Here is a 27,164-nt window from a genome sequence, read left to right on the forward strand (position 1 = left end):
CCTAAGCATAGAGATATGAAACACGTCATGAACCCTTAAAAGTTGTGGTGGTAAGGCCAAATGGTATGCCATTTCCCCAATCCACTCTAGAATCTTGAAGGGTCCAACAAACATCGGAGACAATTTCCTCCTCTTCTCGAATTTCATCAAACCCCACCTCGGCGAGATTTTAAGAAACACAGGGTCATCAATCTCAAAGGATAGAGGTCGTCTCCTCTTATCGGTATAACTCTTCTATTGACTTTCAATCGTAGCTAACCTCTTTTGAATAAGAGCAATTTTCTTAGTTGTCTCTTGAACCAACTCCGAACCCAACATTGGTGTATCTCCCACCTCAACCCAACAAACAAGTGATCTACAATGTCAACTATACAAGGCCTCAAACGGTGTCGTCCCAATACTCGCCTGATAACCGTTATAGGCAAACTCAATCAATGGTAAGTGTTCCTCCCAAGACCCCTTTAAATCAAGAACAGAAGCTCTAAGCATGTCCTCCAGAATATATACATTGCGCTCAGATTGCCCATCGGTTTAAGGGTGATAAGCAATGCTAAGCATCAATTTAGTTCCCAACACCTCTTGAAAGCTTTTCCACAATAGGACGGTAAAAAGGATCTCTATCCGAAATAATAGTCACTCAAACCCTATAAAGTCAAACTATATCTCTAATGTACAACTCTGCTAAATAATTAACTCAGTTGCCCGTGCGCATAAGGATAAAGTGTGTAGATTTGGTTAACCTATCAACAGCCACCCAACTACAAAATCTATGTTGATATACTCTCATTTCCACTCGGCGATAGGCAAGGATTGCAACAAATCTGTTGGTTTTTGGTGTTCGGCCTTCACTTGTTGACAAGTAAGGCACTTTGAAACAAATAAGGCCACACTTGCCACACTACTCATGAATTTCTGACTCAAGGTGTTGGCCACAACATTGGCCTTCCCTAGATAATAATGCAACTCGAAGTCATAGTCTTCCATAAATTCCATCCACCTTTGTTGTCGCAAATTCAAATCTTTTTGGAAAAATAAGTATTTTAAACTATTGTGATCAGAGAAGACTTTAAACTTCTCACCATATAAATAATGCCTCTAAATCTTCAAGGCAAAAATCATCGCCGCTAGTTTTAAATCATAGGTAGGGTAATTTTTCTCATGGGTTTTCAATTATCGTGAGCCATAAGCCACAACCTTCCCTGCTTGCATCAACAAATAAACAAGCCCATCTGAGGACACATCACAATACACGGTATAACCCAAATCCCTTTTTGAAATTATCAAAACTAGTGCATTAGTCAATCTAATTTTAAGTTCTTGGAATGACTTCTCACAAGCCTAGTTCCACACAAACTTGATACCCTTTCTCGTGGGTCTAGTCAACGATGCGGCTAATCTAAAGAAGTCCCTCACAAAACATCAATAATACTTGGCTAACTCCAAGAAACTCCAAATCTCAAAAGCATTATTGGGTTGTTCCCAATCTTGCACGACATCTATGTTAGAAGAATCAACAGTTACCTCTCTCCCGACACAACATGACATAAAAATTTTACTTTCGTTAGCCAAAACTCGCATTTCTCAAACTTAGCATACAACTTGTGCACCATAAGCAAGTCAAGTACTATCCGCAAGTGCTCCTTGTGCTCCTCATCAGAGGGTGAATATATGAAAATGTCAACCACAAAGACAACCAAAAAAAGATCTAAAAACTCTCAGAAGACTTGATTCATCAAATCCATAAATGATGCTCGTGCATTGGTTAAACAGAATGGCATGACTAGGAACTCATAATGGTCATAACGTGTATGAAAGGTCATTTTCTAGATGTCCTCTTCCTTAACCCTCAACTGATGGTACCCTAATCTCAAGTCTATCTTTGAAAAACAACGAAACCCCTTAAGTTGGTCAAATAAGTCATATATTCTGGGCAGTGGATATTTGTTCTTAATGGTAACTCGATTCAATTTGCGATAATCAATACATAACCGCAATGACCCATTCTTCGTCTTCGTAAAGAGAGCTGGCGCTTCCCAAGGCGATGTGCTAGGGCGAACAAACACCTTATCTAATAATTCTTGGAGTTGTATCTTCAACTCATGCAACTTGGTGGGTGCAAATCTATACGGTGCCATAAAAATTGGTTTGGTGCCCAACAATAAGTCAATGGAGAACTCAATCTCTTGGTGGGGTGGCAACTCGGTAAGATCTTCAGGGAAAGCATCCAGGTATTCGCAAACTACCATCGGCAAGTCACCTTGAACTATGTTACCCTCATTGGCTGAGGAAATGACAAATAGGAAACTAGGCTCTTCCCGACCCTTAAGGTTATACAACGGTGGGATCAAACTATCACCCCGATCATATAAGAAATAAAAACAATCCCCAGTTGGTGTGCATACAAACACTCTGTGGTATTAATAATCTATCATGGCCTGGAAGTGAATAAACCAATCCATATCCAAAATAACATCAACAGTGGGCATGTCTAAGCTAATGAAATCAAAAGAGAGTTAGTGATCTGCAACCTCAATCTCGCGAAAGTGGCACACTCGTCCCAATGCCACTCTACCCCTAACCGATGACTTAATCCATAATAGAGACTCTAGCTGATCAATCTCTAACCCTAAAGCAGAAGCAAAAGCAAAAGATATAAAGGAATGCGATGTACCTGTATCAACACACTAGCCAAGGAATTGAACATACTAAAATTACCTCTCACAATAGAGGATTCTGGCAATTGATCTGGCGTGGTAACAACATATACACACCTCTATGGCCTCTAGTCAACCTGTTTATCTCTCGAAGCATAGGCCTATTGCACTGACTAAGCCAAAGTGGCTCCTAGAATAGCTTGTAAGTCCTGGGCTGAGTGAGCTTGATGGTGGCTTTAAGTTTACTTTGACCCTGATATGCTAGGTACGCCTCCCAATTGTGGGCATGCTCTCTTTATATACCCAGACTGGTTACACTAAAAGTACGTAGGTCTCTACCCCTTACTCCAAACTGACTCTAAAATCGGTTAGGTGGTTGTGGCAGTAACATTTGTTGTCCTCTTTCCTTCTACAGTTAGGCATTGGCCTTGTGGCCCAGCTGGCCACACTTGAAGCAAGTGACCCCTCCCTGAGCACTCTTCATTGGCCCAATACTAGGCAACAAAAAACTGGATCTGGTTTGCTGTGACTGAGGCTAGGATGAAGTAAAGCCTCTCTGCCTCTTGCTAACCCTGGAGTCCCCCTAAAACTCATGTCCCCTAGACCTCGAACCCCTGAAGTCTCTCATTTTTAGCCTAAACAATAAGCTCAACATGCGTCGCCGCCTTTACAAGGCGGTCATAGTTCCGGATCATGTTCTCGGCAACCTTGAACAAAAATTTTGTTCTCAACCTTTTCTCAAATTCTATGCAACAACGTTCATCTGTTGCAACCAACTTCAATGAAAATCGAGACAAACTAGTTAAGACTGCTTCGAACTCGACCACCGACATGTTTAGTTGATTGAGCTTCTCAAACTCTTACCTCAGTTTCTCCCTAGAAATGGGAGGTAAGTACTTGTCCTGGAAAGCAGTAACAAATGATTCCCAAGTCATCCCAATCCTGCCTTTGGCATACATCCACCATTGGCCCACATCTCCCTTTAAATAGTAATTTGCTAGGATCACCCTAAACTCGCCATCATCAATGTGAAGCATCTCGAAGATCTTCACCGTTTGCTCAAGCCACTCATTTGCCTTCTTTGGCTCTAGCCCACCGTAAAACTCCTTCAACTTGGCTCACAGAAACTCTCAAGTGAGAAACCCCGCTCTCGTCACAACCGCATTCTCTCAGGCTTGGTTTCTGACCTCAAGATATTCATGGACTCTCTAAAGGCCCTTACCATTTCTCGGGCTAGAGCGCCCATAGCATCTTGGCTCGCTTGCCCCGGGACTCCTACTTGTCCCAACTCAGCCAATTTTGCTTAGCTCACTTGCTCAGCCACATTAGGTTGGTCGAATCCCTCCTCTTGCACCAAAACCTTTTGGACCGGCACTTTGTGAATACCTCGGCGAGACCTACCTCTCCCTCTACCTCTACCTCAACATGTTCTTCCTAACATCCTAATTAAGAACAAAACACAAACAAATTTAACACGTAATAGGTGTGTTTGAATTCGAGTCTCACACATCCTATCACAACGCTTAATAAAGGTTTTCATTTATTCACATAAACACTTCATTTCATTCCACGTAAGCACTTAGTCACATAGTCACATACGAATTACGTCCTTAAGATGATATTTGTCCCATGAAATTCCAAGAATCCTATTAGAATGAGCATTGATCAAGTGCCCCTTTAATAAGACTTCAAGGGATTTAATAGGTGCAAATAACATCTTAAAAGTTCAATCGTATACCCATTTAGTCACATAAACATGTTATCACATAACACATAAAACATGGAATATCTCCTGATTAGCGAAATGAACCCATTGTGGTAAAATCATTTCCTGCAAGACATAAGTATTCAAACTCAGTAGTTCTAATACCAAGTTCTAACGCCCCAAAATAATTAACATATAAAAATCCTAATTTAGTCCTTTTTAATTAAATAATCATGAAACTCTAGTCATCATTATACTAATCAAATCTCTATAGTTGTATTTCTTGATATGTGAGAGATTTACAAAAGAGGTCACATGCAATTACATATTCAATCACCTGTAAGGTATGAATCTATAGCACGTGAGACAAATAATATAACAAAAGAAACAAACACAAAATACAAGTTTTAAGACTTAAACCCGGTTACAAGTAAATGGTTTACAAACCTATACACAAAAGCCCTTGGCTTGTCAAAAATATAACAATTAAGCAAAAGAGCCTTGCGCTCTCAAAAACATCCACTCGCCTTCACCAAGGCAGAATCACCACATCCTTTCCTGCATAAATTCACTAGGGGTGACCACTAAACCCAGTAGGAAGATCTCAATAAACTATATATGTTTTAAGCAATCTTATAATATATATGCAATGCCATGCCATGCTCCAAAACCATGAGTTTTATCCTTTTGAAATCATATGCCATGCTCTTTTTAATATGCAATCGCCATTTTATCGCCATCGGTAGTTTTATCCTTTTGAAAGCATTACCAATCGCCATTTTATCGGCTCTTAACTCGAAAAAAAATTTGGAACCTACCGCACAGGTTTCTGGACTTTTACCAAGGACCTCAAGCCAACTTAACAAAAACCAACTACACTCCTTATCCGGACTTACCAAATGTATTTACCCCAAAACATTTCAAGTTCGAAGGTTTCTCAAAACCATAATTTGATTTTCCAAAACCATAACTTTCAAAAGCTATGCAATGAATAAAAATGGAATGCAAATTTAATATATTCTCAATGAGCAATTCCCAAAATTAACAACATTCTCTCAATGTTAACACAATGTTCAACATTTCTTAAAATCATCACAATTACCGATACTTCACAAATATCATCCAACAATGTACATATGATATATGATAATATTCCATATTCATAATCAATGTCAAATTTTCATAATCCAAACATATTTCAATCACACTATCAAGGGTAATTTCTTAACAACACAACCCATCCATCTCATGGGTGCCCCAACAATACATCATTTATGAAAGTCCATCATTTTTCTCAATGAAAATCCTAACATTTGCATAAGTTTTTCACAAAATCAGCTTTTCCCAATTTCCAAAATCTATGGTTTTTCCCCAAAATAAACTCTCTCATTTTTAGAAGATGTTTTCCTCAATGGACTTCCAAGAGTCTCATAAGTTCATAAAACAAATCAATTTGAGCAAAAGTATGAGAGAAATCACTTTTTCAAACACTTCAAAACTCAAGACACCAAATTCCAAACTCCCAACACAATAATCACATCAAAATAGACCAAGACATGCTAAAATCATATATATATATATATAACTCTAAGAAACTCCTTACCTCAAGTTTGGAGAAGAATGATGAAAAAGCCCTAAGATTTCGTCAGTGTTTAAAGCCAATCTTGACTGTACAAGATGTAGCCCTTGAGGACCTCTCAAAGATTGATGAATGAACTAGAGTCAAATCTCTAATGAATTTGGAGAAATCAAGAATTTGAGAGGGTTGGTGGGTGTTTTCTAGAGAGATAAGAGAAATAGAGTAGAGTGAAGTGTACAAAGAGAGAGAGAAGAATGAAAAAGTGAAAAAAGAGGGTTATTCCCTCAAATTTTAAGTGATTGGACACACCTTACTAACCCAACTCCAGACAGACCGCTCGAGCAATGGACCATGCGGTCGAGCGGTTAATTTAAACTCCTGGAATCTCTCTATTCTGCATACAGACCACTTGAGCGGTAAAACCCTCGCTCGAGCGGTGAAATTACACTCCCAGTATTTCAGGCTTCAGAACAAAGAACTCAATGGATGGGTTTACCGCTCGAGTGACTAAAGGACTGCTCAAGCAGACTCAATATATATATATATATATATATATATTTTTTTTCAAGTACAGCTAAAATCAACCTCAGAATATTCCCAGTGTTCCCAGACTCGTTCCAACACCCAAAGACCTAAGTCGACGCCTCGAAATACACTTCTAGGTGAGAATAAATAATAATAAGGAGAAGAATAGGTGACAACACGTGATTCAAAGGGTTCAAAAGTGGTAAGGATAGTAATATGGAATAGAAATTTTGAATTAACATTGTTAAGTTGTTTAAAAAAACTCAAGACATCACACTCCCGCATAGTAAGAGTTTCAAAACTAGTGGTGAGCCTTTGAAATTTTGAATGTTTAATAGAAGTTGTGCCCTCATGAATTGTCTCAAGGATATCCTTAGTCTCTTTTGCTACCTCACAAGTGCAAATACGACAGAATTCCTCCGGTATGACGAAGCAAAATAGAAAATTAAGTGCCTTACTATTCCAACTAGAGTTTTGATAATCATTAATGTCACATTTATCAATTGGTTTAGGAATTGTGACATCCTCAATGGTCACCATAGGTTCACTCTACCCATGAATGACAGAATAACAAACTTTCTCATCAATGGATTTTAAAAAGGCTCACATTTGAGCTTTATAATATAAGTAGTTTGTTCCATCAAATAAAGAATGACGATGGGTGGAGTTACCCTTATGAATTGAATCCATATTCACAAATCACACAAGATCACACTCTTATAGCTATGATAAAAACACAATAAAAGAACAGTGATCCGCTTTGACACTAATTGAAAAACCTAATTATGTGATTCATGATCTATGACAATAAACAATTCACCAAATTCCCAAACAAATGGACAATCTAAATCATCAAGCCAAGAGGGATGTGATTTAGATTGATCCTACACAATTGGCAATCAAACAGTACTGATTTAACGTGGAAAAAAATCACAATTGGATAACTCCAATTGTGATATATATATGTATATATATATGTAAAAAAATAAAAAATAAAAAAGACCCAAGATATATGGTATATATTTAAATTGGTTTGATATGAGTCTTATGTAAAATAATTGTAATTTATAAATATATTTTTTAGGTTTTTTTTTTTAATTTTTTTACAATATTGCTTATAAATAAAAAGAAAATTACAAATCAATGGAACAATAAAAATATAATTGCACTATAGATGAAATTTTTCGAGGTGCAATTATAACACACAAGATAAATTTGCACCATGCGTAGGAATGATTTGCACTATATATACAGAAAACTTATACCATCAAGAAAATAAAAATACTTTTTCACGCAAGTTGGTGTGTAGCTGCACCTTAGGGTGCAGTGAGGAAATGTCAGGGAGTTTGAGCTGATGGATCAGCGGCAATCCTTTAAGTGGTACACTAACTTTACTAACAAACTAACAAATCTACTCTTAGAATGTTGACAATTTTTTTTTTTTTGTAATTTTTGTAATTTTCCCCCCAAAAAAAAAAATCTCAATAATTGTTATGCGCGATGCGGTTTAGATGGTTTGAGAGTAAAATTATAAACTAAACTGTGAATGGCGGATTGGCAAATAACCAAACTACGATTTGGGCGGTTTGGAGAGTTTCAATTTGGTAGTTGACTGAAAAATATTTTTAAACAATTATCAAACATTTGCATAATATCTAACACTAATTTGCATAATATTTTTTATATACATAATACAAACTAATTTTACAAAATATTATATATATAACTACTAATTTGTAACAAATTTTACATTTTGAATCTCTCATACTCATTTTTATTTTGACATTTTATTAAAAATTAAAATATATATATATATATATATATACATATTAACTATTGTATAGAGGAACGATTTCAAAAACAGAATATAAATTTCACAATTTAATATGAATTTAATCCATGATTGACAAATAGATAGATGTGAATTTGTGCTATTTTGGACGGTATACTATTTTGCACAACTCTAAATACGAGTAAAGCAGACAAAAGCACGTTTCACACCATTTGGATCAGGCCGTGGGGATGCGTTTCACGACTAAAGCGTGATTGGAAAAAGTAATTTTGTTTGCTGAGCCGAGTTAAAAAACCACTACCGCATAGAAATGGCAATCTATACCATATATATTAAGTGAAAGGGGTTTTAATCTTAAAATTTGTGGGAGTTTCAATCTTTCAATCTAAAATTTTAAATTTTTTGATTTAAAAAAAAAATCTTAACATTTATTAACTTCTCTCAACTCCCAAGTCTTATCATTATAATAATACTTTAATGCATTAAGAACAAGCATAAAAAAAAATTATTAAAAAGTCCAACACATATGATTATTATCAAAATATTAAACTTTAATATAATATAATAATAAAAAAAAGACATTTAATTCTTTGAAAAATCCAACACATATGATTATTATTAAAATATTAAACTTTAATATAATATAAAAAAAGAAATAAAGAAGACATTTTAAAAAAAAATTAAAATCACAATTCACATATATAGATAATTGTAAATACAATCCGTGTCCAACACATATGATTATTATTAAAATATTAAACTTTAATATAATATAAAAAAGGAAATAAAGAAGACATTTAAAAAAAATTTTAAAAATCTCAATTCACATATATAAATAATTGTAAATACAATCCGTGCATAGCACGGGTGATATGCTAGTGATTCAAAAGTATAAAGTAGAGTTTACTGGGAGATATTTTCAAAAATTATTTTAAATGAATTTTTGTTTATTTTTGCTAAATTTTATTTATATTTTAATTAATTTTATAATTTTATTTTTTTAGATACATCAAGATTAGATGTATCTAAAAGTAAAATAATAATAATAATAATAATAATAATAATAATAATAATAATAAACTAAAATATGAATAAAAAAATTCGCTAAAAACAAACGAAAATTTGAACAAAAAATGTACACAAATTTTCATTTAATTTTTTTTTTTTTTTTAGTATTTTTTAAAATATTTTAGCTAATTTATTTTAGTTTTTAGATGCATCTTGATTAGACGCATCTAAAAATTACCCCAAAAAAATGATTAAAATATGTAAAAAAATTCACTAAAAATAAACAAAAACTCATATAAAAATAGTTTTTAAAAAATCAAATCAATCAGACCCTAGCTTTTTCCAAAAAAATGGTTTTCTTTTTGGCTTTCTTGGCCAAATTATGTTTTAGTGGAAAGTGAAACCCCTTAAGTGCTGCCACAATTTATAAAAGTGATTTAATAAAAATGTGTAAGTCAAATAGAAATTCACGATAGTCTATTTATAAAAACTTTAAAATTCAAAAAAATATGTAAATTTTTGCAAACTTACACAAGTCATTTAAAAATAATGTATAATTTAAAGTACAAAAATACATAATAAAAATATATACATATGATATGCAATGCACGCTTAAAAGTTTTCCTATTAAGAAAAGAGTTAGGAAACATTAGTATTTTAACAAATAAATTGCATTCATATAGGGTATCTATCTGATACTAAAATTTTTGAGTGTGCAATGCATAATAAAACTAGGGAGGCAGCTCAGGCGGATTTGTTCAGGTTGGTAGGTTATTCAAATCCAATTTGAGTTGTGCTGAGATCTATTCAGGCCCGTCCAGGCCCGAATTGTAACCCGAGGTCATCTATCCAAGCTCGTCCTGAGTTCAACTCGCATTGCTCGAGTTGCCTGAATTGTCCGAATTGTAAATCAATTTAAGATTTTTTTTCCAGCTACATTATTAAATTATTAAATTTTGACTCTATTTATATTTTTTTTATATAGAAAATCATTAATACCATCAAAACAAATAATTTATATAATGTAAGAGAGATCTCGCTGTAGCAGTCTTTACAATTTATGCGTGAAAATAAAAAAAAATAAAAAATAAAAAGTAAAAATTTTATGCTATTTGTATATATAATATATATTCAATATGATTTAATAATCTAAATTATTTTAATATCATTTAATGATTAATAATTTATATATATTTAATATTTTTATATATCTATATATGTATAATTCGGATTTTAAGTTGCTTTTGGGTTATTTGATATCTTTATTCAAATTTGTCCAAATTTAATTCGAGTTTCTGAATATTTGTCCAAACTCGTATCAAATTTAAAAATATCTTATCCAAACTCTAAAAAAAATCAAATTAGATTCGGGTTGTTCGGGTTGAGCCGCCCACGTTACACTCCTAAATAGAACCGGCTCTTTTTTTTTTTTTTTTTTTTGTGGAAATTTGTGCGCGCAGCAGCCCAAACAAAGAAAGGAAATCAGTTTGCCCTAACCCTTCTCTCACTCTCTCTAAACAACCTAAGGCCTCTTTAGCTTCCTGAAGAGTCGGGGCACCACCAAAGACGAGTCTCGGCATCGGCTCACCGATCATCTGCTCCTCCACACTGTCGGCGAACACCCGCTCGTTGAGCTCTCAACACGACCTCTACCCCGCCGCGTCGATCTGCGAAGCCGTCAAGGCGCTCGATTCACGTCATCAGAAGACGAAACGACCGCCGACGCAGGACAAGAGGGGATCGAATGAAGCGAGCAGCGACAAGGGGCGTGGAGCTGCGAGCGGCGGTAATTTCTCCTCTTCTCTTATTCTCTTCCATTCTCCTCTCTTTTTTTTATGTGACAGATTTACAATTTCAAATATATTGTGTTCATTTTTTTATGTGTTTAATTTTTGTTTGTTAAATATTAAATATTGTTGTTTGTTAATCTGTTAGGATTAACAATCTGTTTGTTAATATGTTTGGGTTGAACCATCCAATGGTTTTTTTGTATGGGTTTTCATTTTCCTTATCCCAGAAAAGAAAATCATCCCATACTTTTCTTTGATGGGTTTTCATTTTGCTTATTATTTTGGCTGGGCTATATTGTAGTGAATTATAACTTGAAAAATTGTTGAAAATTTGTAAAGTTTAAACCGCCAAACAGGTAACGTTCATCTGTCAATCTGTTCAAGCCGCATTTGTGAACTAAGCAGACAAATGCGGATTGATTTTGGGCGGATGGAAGATGGGATGTCACCCGACCCAATCCAAACTGCGAGCACCCCTAAGTTACACACTTCTGGGAGAACTTACGACACATTTTATAGGTTAATTTATGAGATTTTACACTAAGTTGTGATTTTTAAAATTTTTATGAATTAAATTACATGAATTTGTGTTTAAGTTATACGATTTTGTGAAGTGATTTACATATGTTTGTGAGAACTTACGGTAATTTGTGATTTTTTAAATTTGTGATTTTTTAAATTTTTATAAGTTACGTGATTTTATGACATGACTTACTTGTGCTTGTGAGAACTTAAAGGGTTGCATACTCAAACACTTTACAATGGTTTGTGAGTTATTTAATATAATGACATTCAATTTTCATTTATAACTCTACTTTTGAATTAAATGTGAACCGTAGGTTAAATCTTAACAAATTAAATTATTTTAACTAATTTTTTGCATAATTTTAAATTAAAAATAAATATTTTTTACAAAAATACAAAACAAGATCTATATTTTTGTTTAAAAAAAATTAACCAATCAACGTATTCGTATCGCAGTAATACTCATACACATACTCGTGTTTCATAGGTTTAAGTTCAATAAGACTTAGGTCTATTTTGAGAAGTCACAATTTTAATTAAAAAGTCGCAATAAAAAAAAATTTAACTTTCATCACTATTTTATTTATTTTTTTGGTAAAAGCCTCTTGGTATAAAATTAAAAAATGACTGAAAAAAATTAATCCTACAAACAATCTTTATTCCTAATTTACGGGAAGCCAATCACTTCACAACAATCCAAGCAATTAAAAGCATATCACAATGCTGTACTTTTTCTCTCTAAAATGGCTTCCCCATGTCAGTCTAGGTCTTCACCAAGAAACATAGCAAGCTCAAATCTCAACAATCGATCGACTCTATTCCTTTGCTTATAAAATAAAAATTTTCTAATCAAGAATTATATATTTGATTTCATTTTGAATTATATTGATTGTTTTGAAAAGACAGTTAAAAGTTAATTTTTTAATTTTTTTAAATTTTTTTTACCATTTTATGTGAGAGATAATGTGATTTAAAATGGATTAAAAGCTGACTTTCGACTTTTAACTCATGTTTCCAAAATGGGCTTAAATTTGAAGAATTTTTTGTTAAGACCTGTGAAGTGTGAAGTATGGATACTTTGAAAATGTTACCGTACGCGTAAAGATAGAGCTGCAAGCGTACTACATATTCAACATACGTGTCGAGTAGACTTTATATGTTCTTTTGGCAATTAAGTACTCTATGGCCATGTTTGTTTGGATGGACATGAGCTTGGGATTTGACTAATAGTCCAATAAAATTATTAATCCAATGTTTGGTTAAACAATTGAAGTACGGATTAATTATTTTAAACTTGACTATTAGTTAAGATAGGATACATAATCCAATAGATTGGTAGTCCTAAGACTATTAGTCATGGGAATACTAATCCAATCCGCCCAAACAAACATGGCCTATGAGTACTCCGTGGGTACCCTGTGGGTACAAGAACTAATGAGTACAAAAAGGTATATATGAAAACATCAATGGGAAGAGGCTAAGGAAAATACATCATCGCGAAAGAGCATATCCCATTTTAGTTGGCATACACTATCATGTGCAAAGACCAAAGGCAAAACGAAAATGGAAGAGTTGCGAAGTGCCAGCAAACTGGCAGACAAATAAAATGAGATCAAACAATTCAATCCCCCAACAAAACCCGCCCTGTATCTAAAAACAAAGTAAGCCTAGGTACACCAATAAAACTAGAAAAGCATAATCATACACCATAAAATCTATCTCAATTAAGGACTAAAAACTAAAAAATAGAGAGTACATGGAATAAAATTGTCAACACAACTTATTTTTCTATAACATCAATTTATTTATTTTTTTAGCTTAAAATTCTTAAAATAGTTTTTGTTTTGTTTTTATTTTTTGGCTCAAAAGATAAAGAATTTTATAACTTGAAATTTAAAAGAACTGTACTATATTTAAAAGAACTTGAAATTGGTAAGAAATCTAGCAGTAATCTTTATCGTTTCCGGCTTTCTATTTGCAATGCCTATATCTTGAGTGTTACAACAAGAAACTCTACAATATCTAAATCTACCAAAATCTCAAACAAATTTGATATGATCAAACAAATAATCCTTGCAGCAAAACCAAATAATCAATTTGACACCCAACTGATATGATCATTTTCTCAATGTTTTCCTCCATCGTCTTCCCTAAAATGGAATCAACAACATTCATTTCAACTCACCAATTGCTTTCCCTTCTTTTTGGTGTTTGTTTTTTTTCGTCTCTTTTAATGTATATTTGTGTGTATCTATTCTTTTTCATGCTAAGAAATTATGAAATGCCACTAGGTAGTCAAAAAGCAAATGAAAGCAGTTGAAACAACAGATATCTATTCATAATTATATATTCAAACAACACTAAGAAATCTTAAAGACATACCTCTTTCTTCTCCAACCAAGCTAGTTTTTCAAAGCACCCTTAACCTTAAGTTGATCAATGAAAAGGGAGCTAAAGAACAAAACACAAACAGGAAACTCAATCTTCAAAGGTATAGAGAGAGAGAGAGAGAGAGAGAGAGAGAGAGAGAGAGAGAAAGAGGAGAGTAGTATGTAAACTTGGTTTGAGGGCTTTATAATTTATACTGATAAGGATGTTGGTCAAGTGTCTTCCAGAATACAGTTGCAATATCAATATGATGCTTTGAGTGCCAAGGAAGCAATAGATTGGTATTTACCTACAAAATTTATTGACAGTCAAGTTATATGCGTCAGGATCAAGTTTAAATCCTGAAGTAATCTCCTAAAGTGATCCATCTGACGGTCGAAATTAAACCTCACCAAAACGACGTTGTTTTGGTGAGTAATTTGAAAAAAAAAAAAAATAAAAATAAAAAATCAGATCTATTTCTTGTTCCTGTGATTGTGAAGCAGAGCATTAGAGAGACAGAAAGAAAAAATATTTCTTCGCCGGAAATCATCGTTGTTCTCTCTCTTTCTCGATCGAACCATCCGATTTCGCACCGAAATCGACTAACCAGAGAGCAGGGCAAGAAGGTGAAGTACCTGACTTTATTTAAGGTTTATTATTCCTTTCTATCTCACTTGTGTGTGGGTTGTGTGGTTTGAGTTACAGAGTCTCTCTCTCTCTCTCTCTCTCTCTCTCTCTCCTTTGGGACTCTGAGAGATCTCTCAATCTCAAACCCATCTACCCAAGTTCAATTCCTGAAACATTATTGTTGTCTTTTGTGGGTTGTGAGGTTTGACTAATTCTATAGATACATATTCTGATATATATATGGGTAGTGAAGAAAATATATATATATATATATATATATAGATATGAGTAGTGAAGAAAATATATATATATATTTGTATACACAAAAGCATTCCCTGAATTGAAAACCAAGTTTTTCCAGTAAGGTATTCAATCAATGCATACAAACCAATACATGTTTGAATTTTTGTTAGGTTTGTCAATCATTTATTTGTATTAAATCAATGCATACAAACCAATACCTGTTTGGATCCTCCTCTTCTCTCAACCCTTCTCTTTCCCTCTTTCTGTCTCTCTAATGCTCTGCTTCACAATCACAGGAACGAAGAAGTAGATCTGTTTTTTTTTTTTTTTTTTTTTTTTAAATTACTCACCAAAACGACGTCGTTTTGGTGAGATTTAATTTCAGCCGTTGGATGGATCACTTTAGGAGATGACTTCAGGATTGAAACTCCAGAGGATCCTGACACAAGTTATATATGCCACTTTCTTTATTAAAAAGTTTCATATTTTGTTGAGAATAGAAATCTCTATCTCGATAATCAAGTAGTCACAAGGTAAAGTGCGCAAAGTTAAAAATGAAGTGGCAATGGGTGCCTTGATTTCAAGTCTTTGTAATTGAAGTTTTTTTTGATAAAAACAAAAAACAAAAAACAAAAAACAAAAACAAAAACAAAAAAGTGGCAATGGTTTCCTTGAAAATAGAAAATTCCCTCATTCTTTCATGATGTCATAACACGAATTCTGAAGTAGTTTTAGAATCTATTACAATTGCTCCATTTTTGAAATTCTTAGCTTGATATCAAAGCATAGGAAAAAGCAAAAACTATCATGGTTATTCTTTTGTAGCAAAAGAAGTGGAGGCAAAGAACAATTCTTTCTTTTTTCGCCACAACCCTGCCTAACTTTATCCTCTTTGGTCCAATACAATAACTACAAGTAATCTAAAATGTTTCAAACAATTTCTACTTTACATCCCACTTATGCTGTGTTTGGTTAGGGGATTTGGAAAAGATTTAGAAAGGGAAATGGAAAAGGTAGGTGAAATGTGAATAAATCATGCCTATATTTCACATAGTTTCACACGCCTTTTCCCTTTCCCTTTCCATTTTCAAATCTCTCCCCAAATCCCCCAACCAAACACACCATTAGAGTCAAAAAAAAAAGAAGAGAGAGATATGTAAATCAGAAAAGAATCTTATTTTGCTTACTTTAAAGTTTTCAAAAATAATTCTTTGAGTTTTTAATTCATATTTTTATATTTTTAAATCCATTTAATCTTTATATATTTAAAAAGTATAAATTTTTTATAAAAATCTTTAAAAATTCATTAAATATAATAAAATATGAAAATGTACTTAATTTTCATATTTTTAAATTTTAAAAAAAATTCTCACAAATATTTTATTTTTTAATTGTATCTAAAAATTAAAAAATTACATATAATATTAAAAAAAATAATTTACTAAAAATAAAAAATATATGAAAAATAAAAAACAAAACACTTAATTTTTTAAAAAATGGAGATTACCGAACAAATGAGATTACCAAATGCATCAATTCCTTTATTTTCAATCTTACAAAATTTCTTTAAATCACAAAAGGGAACAAATGAGATTACGGAATGCATCAATTCCTTTCTTGGCACAAAATTCATTACATTACTTTCTCTTATTCCAATGATGCTGTGAGCCTCAAGATAAATCAGCCCACAAAATGATATGCTTACAAATAGAACATTCAGGCGTCCATGTAATCATTACAAATTCAACTACTCAAAACAGGAAAGAAAGATTTACCTTGTTTTGTGAAGCATTAATTTCAAGACAAATGCTATTTCACTATTGGTTGTATTTAGAGGTATTTAAGGACTTAGCTGAAATTTACTATACACACAACACAATCACCATGATTAGAAATACTAAAAGCATCATTTGAAAAAAAAAAAAATATATATATATATATACATATGTTAAAGCATATATTTGATTAGGGAATCTTCATACTCCAATTTAAAGTACTTCTTACAGCATGGCGTCAAAACGTTCAACCTTCACTTTTGGTGTAGGGTTTAAATGAAAGGCTTTGATCTAGCTTATCTAAAAACAAATTATACCTGCCACCAATGTTGCATATGAAGCTACAATAACAGTACAAAACAAGAATAATTGTATATGGATTACGCTATTTAGTGAATGATGAAGTACCTTTCAATATCAATACACAGCATGCCTTGGGGTTCTCCCGCGTGACCATAATGACTAGTAAATCATCAACATCCATGTACCCAGCGGCAAACTCGACTTCACTCCTGTCAATTGACCTCCTAACATTACATTCTCAACTCAAACCCAATTGAGGACTATGTTACCATTTAGGCCCCGTTTGGGCTGGGTCCGAGCCCAACCTGAAATCCTGGGCTTGAACTTAGGTTTGGGCCATCATTTTGAAGTTCGGCCCGGCCTGTGGGCCCGCTTAAGGCCCACTCAAGGCCCGGCCCGACCGAGATCCAATGTCTTTTTTGGTGAAAAATAATAAAATTTAGACAGAAAAAATAAAAAAAAAAAAAAAAAAATGTTCAGACCCATCCAAACCCGGTCCATGCCCCAACCCAAGGCCTAACCCACCGGTCCACCCAAGGCCTGAATATCCCTGGGCCTGGGCCTAATTTTCTGGCCCGTGGACGGCTCGACCCGGCCCAAATTTTAGCGAGAGCTCACGTGGCCCGACATGGGCAGGATCAGGCCGGCCCAGGCCAAATTTACACCCTGCGTATCTCCGTTTGTTTCTTTATTGGGTAGTCTCATTGAGAGGTGTCAAACACATATAATACACACATATCCATTGAATATATTACTTGACACACCTACTTCATTTTTTTTGTTTTGTATACTCAAACATACCTATTATGTATCTCAGTCTGAACAATATTTTCTTTCACTACAAAGATAAAATTCCTTTCACTAGGGCATTTTTTTTTTTTTTTTAATGCTTAGCATGATTTTAAAATTAAGCTATAATTTGTACGTTATTTAATATAATGACATTTAACTTTAGTTTATATCTTTACTTTTGACTTTAAATGTTAATTATAAGTTGGATCTTAACAAATTAACCATTTAATCAATTTTTGCATTACTCCAAATTAAAAATAAATATTTTTTGACAAACGTACTAAGCCATATCCATATCTTACTTCTTTTTTTTTTAAATTTTATCGTATCAACGTACCTGTATCATATCGGTATCAGCAGCTGTAACCGTACATGTGCTTCATAGTTGAGCAGTAAGGATAAAATACGGACCAGTAAGGCGACCAAAAGCCTATCCCTACTTCAGTTATTTGTTGGAAAGATCATCTTCTGTAGGATTGTAGAAAAAGAAGCAAAGAATAGCAAACAGAATTAAACAAGCAATCTGAGGACCAATGAGGAGGCAATGAGTAGAAAAAGCATCAACTCTTTACGGTGACAAAAGAAGCAAAGAATAGCCAACAGAATTCAATAAGCAATCCGAGAACCAGTGAGGAGGCAATGAGCAAAGAAAACATCAACTCGCTGATGTCAATGCCTGCAATGTGTGAAAATCTCAAATCCTAGACAACGTTTCGTTTAAATATATAGTGGACCAAAAAATTGATTGGAAAAAATAAGTTCAGTTCTGACTCAACTAAGTCCTTCCCATTTTTTGGATCTTCCATTAAAAATAAAATAAATAAAACTAAGCTTTCCATGGAGAAAAACAAGTTACTAGCAAGATGCAACGGTGAGAGGTAGGCTAACCCTATTCAAAAAGTAATATGCTCCCATATTTGCCAATTCGAAAAGTTGATGTAAGAACTGCAATGGCCCTGGCACAAAGTGATCTTGAAACATTTTTAAGCATAGCTAAAAAAGGGATATCAGTGTTCGTTCCAAAATGCCAAATATCCATATCTGAAATCCAAGGTCAGGGCAAATGAAGTGGCTCATCCTGGCAACAGTTTTATTCCAAATTTGTATCTCCAATAAATTAAATGATCCATCTAATTTTTTCATTACATCAGAAATTAGCTTGAGTTTCTTCTAATAAAAGTAGGTGGACATGACACCATAAAGCAAGAAGGTGAAGATCCATCCTCCCATTGTCAAACTAAATATCACCGCTTACCATACACTAGATATATTTGGAAGGGTTATTTATTTATTCATCGTTGCGCGTGTGCCAAGCATCTCTAGAAGGGTATTTTGTTGCGAGTCTACTATATACCACAACCTTGAAATACATCTTACAATCTTAGTCTTGTTCATCGTACATAACTGTAGAACCGGAAAATTAATAGAAAGAAACACGCAATCAAAGGGAAAATTTCTAGTCAGAAGATTCAAGTAGATAAATTGACTACAAGGAAAATCAAATTCAGAATTGTCAATTTGGAGAAAAACTACTTAAACATTTAATTATTACCTGTTGATGCAAATGGTGCTCCCATTAATAGATTCCACCATAATAGCAAATCAAACACACAACCACTAACCTAAAACAGGAAAAGATTCACTAAATTGAAAGGGTGACCAGTAACAGACCTCGGAGGGAGAAATCCTTGAGGCTTATTTGACAAAGATTACTAACATTGTGGGATTAGCTTACTGCAAATTTAAAATGCAAAATAATTCAAGGCTTGCAAGTTGGTAATCAGGCCCTGCTCCTGCAAGCGAGGCACATAACTCTCCATGGCATTGCTACAAGCTGTCTGGTTACTTATCACATTTCCACATTCTTTGGTAACATTTTGCATGTCGGGGAGAACCAGTGGGCAGACTTGGCCAGGTAGTAAATGATTCAAAAAGAAAAGAAGATAAAGGACTTATCTGTTGGCATTGGTATTCCCAAAATAAAGCAGCAATTAATGAATGATTTTAGATTTTAGAGACCATGCGGGTAGAACAATTAAGTAATGCTTAATAACTTGCTTTAAGGCAGAATGAAAGCAAATGCCTTTTATTTTCTTGTATCTTTTCTCTCTTCACAAAAAGTTGCAATTACATATCATTACAACTAAAATAGCCTTCCCAACTAATACAAAACAGAACTCCTAATGAAATTCTCTTTTCTTTTCTTCTTTTCATCTGCAAATGCATACCTTTGTTTGCACTGCAACTAGAAAGTCCTCTAAGCACACTATTCAAAGAAGGATCAACCTTCCCAGCCAGCCACTGAAAGACAATACTTTTACAATCATCAATCATGGTGAACTGTTCAGACAAGACATGAGGCCCATGCAAACCTGAATTACCATAATCCTTCAAAGCAATTTCTCTTGCAGCATCTGATATAGTATTCTGGAAAACTTGGTTGCAACACTCGTTGACCTCGTCAATTTTTCCACAAGCAACTAGAAGCGTAGGAGAATCCATTTGTTGAGGTTTGATGGACTAATTGAGCCTGCAGGATCTGCTCAACAACTAACAGGCAGTACTTGGCATGAGCTGCATTTAAAGCAAGCTTTCAGAATATTTGGTCAACAGCCCTATAAGAATTAATAGGGCAGCAACAAATTTTAGGGCAACATACACATTGGCCAGGTACGGAGCAAATGAAGCCCAGCAATTAGTCGTAGTTATGCTCGAAACACTTTCAGCAAATGAATATTTTAATGTGCAGAGTCCTGAAAAATAAATGCACACTACAAGAAAAATGAGATTTAACGACGTTCATTTAACGACGTTTTTTTAAATGTCATCTTTTTCAATATTTAACCACGTTTGATAAACGCCACATTTTTTTAAAAATAAAACGATACCGTTTTCATAAGAGAGGACGTGTAAAAGCTCCTCCAAATGTCCAACTCTCCCACGCGCAAATGTACAACTCTCCCACGCGCGCTCTCTCTCTCTCTCTTCAAATGTCTTATTTTGGGTCTAAGGACCCAAAACACTCGCTTACTCTCTCACTCACTCTCTGGATCGATCTCACTCTCACTCTCACTCTCACTCTCACAACCCTCTCTAAACCCTAATCTCTCTCAACCGATCGAATCAACCTTCTTCAGCCCCGTTTGATCCAATCTCAGAGCGATTGGTGATTTATCTCATATCCAATCTCAGAGCGGTTGGGGATTCATCTCAGATCCAATCTCTAAGCGATTGGCGATTTCGATTTTGATTTCGAAGTTCTCTCTCTCTCTCTCTCTCTCTCTCTCTCTCTCTCTCGATTTCGAAGCTCCACCGCCTCCACCATCTGCACCGGCGAGGGGAGCGAGCACCATCGTCTACTAAGGTGAGCACCACCTGATTCCCGCATTAGGGCTTTGGCGATGCATTGATTGAAGCCTCGATCATCACCGCTTTTACATTTATTGGTAATTATTCCCAGAATATTTAAAAATAATAATTTATTTTCTATATTTTTAGTGTTGTGTTTGGGTTTACAATCAGTGTTTTGAAGGAGTTAAAAAAAAAAAAAAAAAAAAAAAAAAAAAAAAAAAAAAAAAAAAACCTAGTTGTAGTCATAGACAAATTTTGTTCTAAAAATCTGGTTCATTTTCATCATTTTCATTATTAAAGGACAGTGTTGATTTGGTTGTTGATTTTCGTTTGTGCAGAGAAGGATCGAGAATTGGGGTAAGCCCTAGAGAGAAGGCAGTTGAAGAGTTTCTGTTCTATATGTATTCTCTCTTCTGTGTAATTGCCATTCTATATATTTTTTTAATATAAATAAATGCTAGTCTCAATTCATCTGAATTGGTCAACTCTATATAACTTACAATTAGTCAGATTTGTATTTTCCAGCTGTGTTAGGAGAGTGAGCGTGACAAGCATGTATGAAGAGCATTCAGTGGCTTGTTGATGAATAAAAGGCATTTCTTACAAAGAAAACAGGGCATGCATTTTCCCATTTGGGGGGTATTTAGCTGGACTAGATAAATAGAAAAACAAATATTGCAAGATAAATATAATTGAGATGATGCTAGTGATGTATGGGTGATGACACAAGTTATAAATGCCAAATATGCTGTACTATTAGATTTTGTTTTTGTAATGCTTCAAACACTACATATGGCTGAGGTTGGTAGAATTGTATTGCATTCTTTGGCTCTCTCTTTATTTTGATTGTGTACTACTATACAGTATAATTGACATCTTTTACTTTTTCACAACAGAAAAGATATTACCAGTTGTCCGAAAACAGAAGGTTTACTTGAAGTCTTTTTTAACTTTGTTCTGATCATATATATGATGATGCTTGATATCTAATAGGGAGCTGATGAATTTAATTTTGGAGAAAGGGCATAGAAGAGTGCCAGTCTACTTACAAACATAATTGGACTTGTTTTGGTAAATTGTTTGTTTGTGCTTCATGTAATTTGAAAATAAATTGTTTATTTTGTCACTCTTTGGAGAATGATCATTTTTCAAGTGACTTTAGTTTATTAGTATGCTCATTTTTTAAACTTGACATGCTGTTTTAGAACCATCTCTGCTCATTTTCATTTTCTCTTACCCTCCTGCTTCACTCCGCCCTATCTAGAAAGCATATCTCATAGTTTGGAACCTTTTAGACTTTCATGCAGAAAAATTCTTTCTTTTGGTAAAGTACATGCAGATAAATTCTTGTGAGAGTCTGACATAAGAAGTTTTCTTGTGATTTTTACAGTGGAAAATAAGCTATAAAAAGATTTTGGCTCCTTATTTTGTTCTTGATGCAAAAGATGTATACACAAGAAGAGTTGAGAAGATATATTATGAATTTATTGCAGTATTATACCTTCAAACATAGTATTAAAACCTATGATGCATGCAAAAAAGAGGTAAAGGAAATTAAAATTTACTTTGATTTTGTTTGTGTGTTTATTAGCTAATTGAGTGATTAGTAGTTACGTACTATGGATCAATTAACAACCTTGTCCTTTCCAACTTGAGCCAGAATATAAAAATTTTAGGGAACATTGGGTTTATGATGCTTGATTTAATTGAGTGATATCTCAACTTGGCACATTTCCTATGTGCTTCATTTATTTTCTATTTATTTTATTGAAGTCTGATGTTGCAACATTGGGTTTATGATGCTTGATCTTGTTCCTTGACCTTTATTTGATGATACATCATAGATTGTGAATCCAGCTTTTATTAAAATTAATCTTGTGATGTACCAGCCTGCCAAGTCATCAGCCATCTAAAGATCTCCAAAACTGGAAACTGCTTTTACTCTGAGATGCTTTATTTCACAGTCATTTTTCTGTCATTTTTGTAACTATGCTCCTGTTATGTGTGATTTTATTTTACACTATCATTGCAGTTATGTTTCTTTGCACCCCCTATTTTGCTAATCTACTAATAACTTCTGGCAGTCTGAACTTGAAAACTTATCGTTCCTGTACTCAAATGCTCAAGATTATGCTAAAGCCAAGAGAAGAGTTGCAGAACTCTATAAGAAACATGAGAAGGAACTCATAGAGGTATATTTTTATTTGTTTTTGTGAAATTTTAATGAGAAGGAACTCATAGAGGTATAAGAAACATGAGAAGGAATAGGAGATCACCAATTTTACCTATTCTGCTGTATTGTTGTTCTTGAGTTAGGTCTCACAGATTCATTCAATAAGAATTTACTGATGAAATGGAAAGGAGGCATTTCTAGTCAATTACTGAATTTCTTAGTATTGTTAGAGGTTAGGATGGCAGTGAGTTGTCACCTCATGATTTACCATCAACGAACAAAATTTAAATTTAATCTGGTATTGAGGACAAAAAAGTTTTGCATTTGTTTCTTGAACATTATCCACCTTGACAGTTACTTTGGTAGCTCTGGAGTTAGTGGTGCTATACCTTCAACATTTGCTGCTCTACGAAATCTGCAGACAGTGTAAGAGCTTTCTGAACTATCCTTTTTGCATATCTGAGAAACTAAAATATTGTGTTCAGACTAAAATATTGTTACTCTTTTCATTGTGCACTTGAAACATACTCAATATTAATTAACATTTTTTGTCCTTTATTATAGTTTTATTGGTTATGAGTATTACCAAATTATATAAGTCCATCCTTATAATTTTAAATTTTTTTTTGAAAATTATATTACCTGCCCCTTGTTAACAATCATTTTGAAGGTAGAATCTCCATCCATCTCTGAGAACCTCCATTATTTTCATATAATTCTGATTTTTTCTCCAACCCGAAACATTGGCTTAGTATTATTAGAGGTTAGGATGGCAATGAGGCAGTCTTTGACCCCTACCCTCCTCCACCTTTGTTTAGTGAATATTGGACCTTATCCGCCAGACTCTCCTCTCCCCCATCCTCGGCCCTCCCCACATAATATAATCTAGTCTCCGACCCTACTTGCCCCATTTAGTGTTATGTCTTATATTTTTAGTATTGAATATTAATAATGTGGTTTTGATAGTTCTAGATGACAATGATTTAACATTGATTTAAGTGTGCGATCAGAGTCAAGGAAGAAAGAAAAGAGCTGCAATATACAATAAAACAGAGAATAGAAGAGAGAAAAAAATCTTCAAAATCATTTTATAATTATGTAATTTATATGTCAAGTTTTTTATAGTATGCATATTCGGGTCGGGTTACCCTCCCCAAATTCATTTTATTAGAATCGGGGAGGGTTGGGAACTGCTGGGTTGGGGATTTTTTTGCTATCCCTAATCAAAGGACTGTTTTTGGCATGAACCACAACTTGACTCGCCGATACACCTGTTTTTTGTGTAGGTCTTCAAAGGCAACATATGTGATGAAACCAATTTACGGAAGCACAGTTCCAGTGCTCAAAGGAGAAAAGTTCAGCATGAGAATATTGGTATGTTAAAAAAATCATTTTGCTTAGTAAATAATAATTTGCTGCCTAAAATCCTAAAATTTATCGAAAATAAAATTTGGATTATTAAAATGTGGGGTCATTTTTAATTTAGGTGGATCATTCGATAGTAGAAAGCTTCACTCAATGCGGGAGGACGTGGATAACTTCGCAGATATATCCAACGAAGGCCATCTATGAGGATGCAAAAATTTTCTTGTTCAACAATGCTACTGAGGCCAACATCATAGCCTCCCTCAAGATTTGGCAAATGGACTCTGCATATATTCATTCCTATCCTACTGAACTCATAATGTAAAAAAAAAAAAAAAAAAAAAAAAAAAAAAAAAAAAAACCACTTCTAATGCTCAATCATGTCTCTCCATTGCTTTCTACTTCAGATTGTGTCCTGTCATTTTATCATCATTTTGTGCAAAAAAAAGAAAAAAAAAATGTAGAGTAGAGCATGAATTTACCTAAATTTAGTCAATATATTATATATTTTTCATCTTTATAAAAGGTATTTTTTTGGAGTTAAATCTCACAGAATTAGCACAAAATTTTTTTTTTTTAAAAAAATGAAGTTATAACGGCGTTTTTAAACGTCACTATAGAATACCAACTGTTACATTTTGAAAATAAAAATGACCTATCACGGCGTTTTTAAAACGTCGCTAAATGAGTAGTGACGTCATTGTACAATTATGCAGCACATTAAAACGCCACATATACTGATGTAGCGACGCTTTTAAAGCGTCATAAAGTTACAGCGACGGCCGCATCTTCGGCGTTTGGTACTAAACGTCACAAAAACATTTAGCGGCGCTTTTGATAGCTATAGCGGCATTTTTTAAACGCCACTAAAAGCTCAATTTCCAGCAGTGGCAGCGTCAAACTGCTTACTACATACATCAGTTCAGCTAAAGGAAAATGTTTAACAGTGAAGTGTTCCAATAGCAGACATTTACTAAGCAGAGTTAGTACATTAGTCGTTAAGGACAATTTGATCATTTTACACAAGCTCACTTATCACTTCATAATTATTCATTGTGCACCAAGTAATACACAAGAACGATGCCCAAACATGCACCCAATGGATTGAAGGAGGACAAGTTGGGCATAAAAACAGAAAAACTTCAAATTCCCAATTTAAGCACATGCCCAATTCGAAGTATATTTTCAAGAGAGGGTTTTTTAAATCACAAGTGGGAATTTTCCCAGATTCCATTTTGTTTCTCCTCGCCCAAATTCCATACTTTGGCATGCAATGTCTCCTGAACTAATCTATGGACCAGTGCAATAACTCATAGTTTGACAGGGCATTGTGATATACCTGATAATTTTGGCACACTGTTATTTGCAGAAGGCATCAATGGTGAAGATGCTCAGAGAAGAAGTAAGGGTTGAGGGTCCACACTTGGGGAGATATCCGAAGATAATGTATTATGCTTTACTTCCAGTAAATTTGAAACTACTATACTCGTCACTGAGCTGTACTGTGACTCATGTAAACCTGCATCAGAGATATAAGTGTAACAACCCTCATTTTGACTTAGTCATACTTGCATACATTTATGGATGATCTTGTTCTAATATGTGCATTTGCAAATCTTGTCTTGTTTTGCTTGAATGATTGCTTGCACGCTTTGTTCTTGTCTGGTGTGTTGCCGAGGTCATCTTAAGCCTAGACACCTTCGAAACCTTTGTCACTTAGAACTATCTTGGAACCCCGTTGGTTGACATCCATCTTCACCCTGGCGTATTTGCCGAGATGCCACCATCTAGGCCGAGGTGCGCGTCCTCTAGGCCGAGATGTTAGTATCTAGGCGTTCTAGATCCTTGATCCCTGCATGAGTGATTTTGTTCCTGGAATGGTATGACCTAGACTGAGGTGTGGCGCATCTAGGCCAAGGTGTGGCACAGTTTAGTCAAGTGTTGTCCTTCCAAGCCGATGTCCTTGCCCCTTGATTGCCGGAGTCTTGTTGTTAGCCGATGTCGTTACTTGCTGGTGTGTTCTTGCCGCCTAGCTTGTTGAGTACACTTTGTCTTGGTCTTGTCTTGTCATGTCAGTCACCTTTTTGGATAGTGCCAATCAGCCGATGCCACGTGTCCTGACATAGGGATTAAGTCAGTGATTGTCGTGAGAAACATATGATTTGTATCAAGTCTTGCCTTTTAGAGAGAGAAACTCAAGGAAGAAGAAGGAGAAGTCTAAGCTAGAGAGAGTGAACTTCCAAGCTTGATCGTTGGAGCTTGAACCGTTAGATTCGAGTTTTGAGGTTAGAATCGTAACCTATTCTTGTTGTTCTTATTGATCATCTAGTTGCATTGCTCGATCAAACCTGTTCCGCACGCCATTCATCGATTTAAAGTTGGTTTTAGAAAGAGAAAACGATTTTCATGTGTTTTTGAAGAAAAGCCTCGTTTGATCCGAAAGTTTGCATTAAAGCTCATGTTTTTGTGTTTGTTTTGATAAGATCCTTGAGTGTGGGTACCCAGGTCCATGTTTTTGAATTCATAGCATGAAGTCTCAGCTGTTGTAATAGCAAGTTTTGATCTTTGCATTCATCTTCCTCATGTT

The 27,164-nt window shown here is 34.3% G+C and overlaps 1 protein-coding gene and 1 long non-coding RNA gene across 4 annotated transcripts in view; one reads left to right on the top strand and one right to left on the bottom strand.

The window, feature by feature from the left end:
• The window catches only part of LOC114304381 (disease resistance protein At4g27190-like), an 89,547-nt gene extending 75,415 nt beyond the window's left edge, over positions 1–14,132 (bottom strand). For all 3 annotated transcript variants that reach the window (XM_082879376.1, XM_082879375.1, XM_082879374.1), the window contains exon 1: positions 13,961–14,132. The gene's annotated coding sequence lies outside the window, so the exon portion shown is untranslated. The remainder of the gene's footprint in view (positions 1–13,960) is intronic.
• On the top strand, positions 10,705–11,760 carry LOC114288156 (uncharacterized). The gene is made up of 2 exons (XR_003638125.2): positions 10,705–11,049; positions 11,393–11,760. It is a non-coding gene; the product is annotated as an uncharacterized LOC114288156 (long non-coding RNA).
• Positions 14,133–27,164: the final 13,032 nt, after the last annotated feature.

The sequence above is a fragment of the Camellia sinensis genome, chromosome 7 (assembly GCF_055761805.1).
Source record: "Camellia sinensis isolate YWXY chromosome 7, ASM5576180v1, whole genome shotgun sequence".
NCBI lineage: Eukaryota > Viridiplantae > Streptophyta > Magnoliopsida > Ericales > Theaceae > Camellia > Camellia sinensis.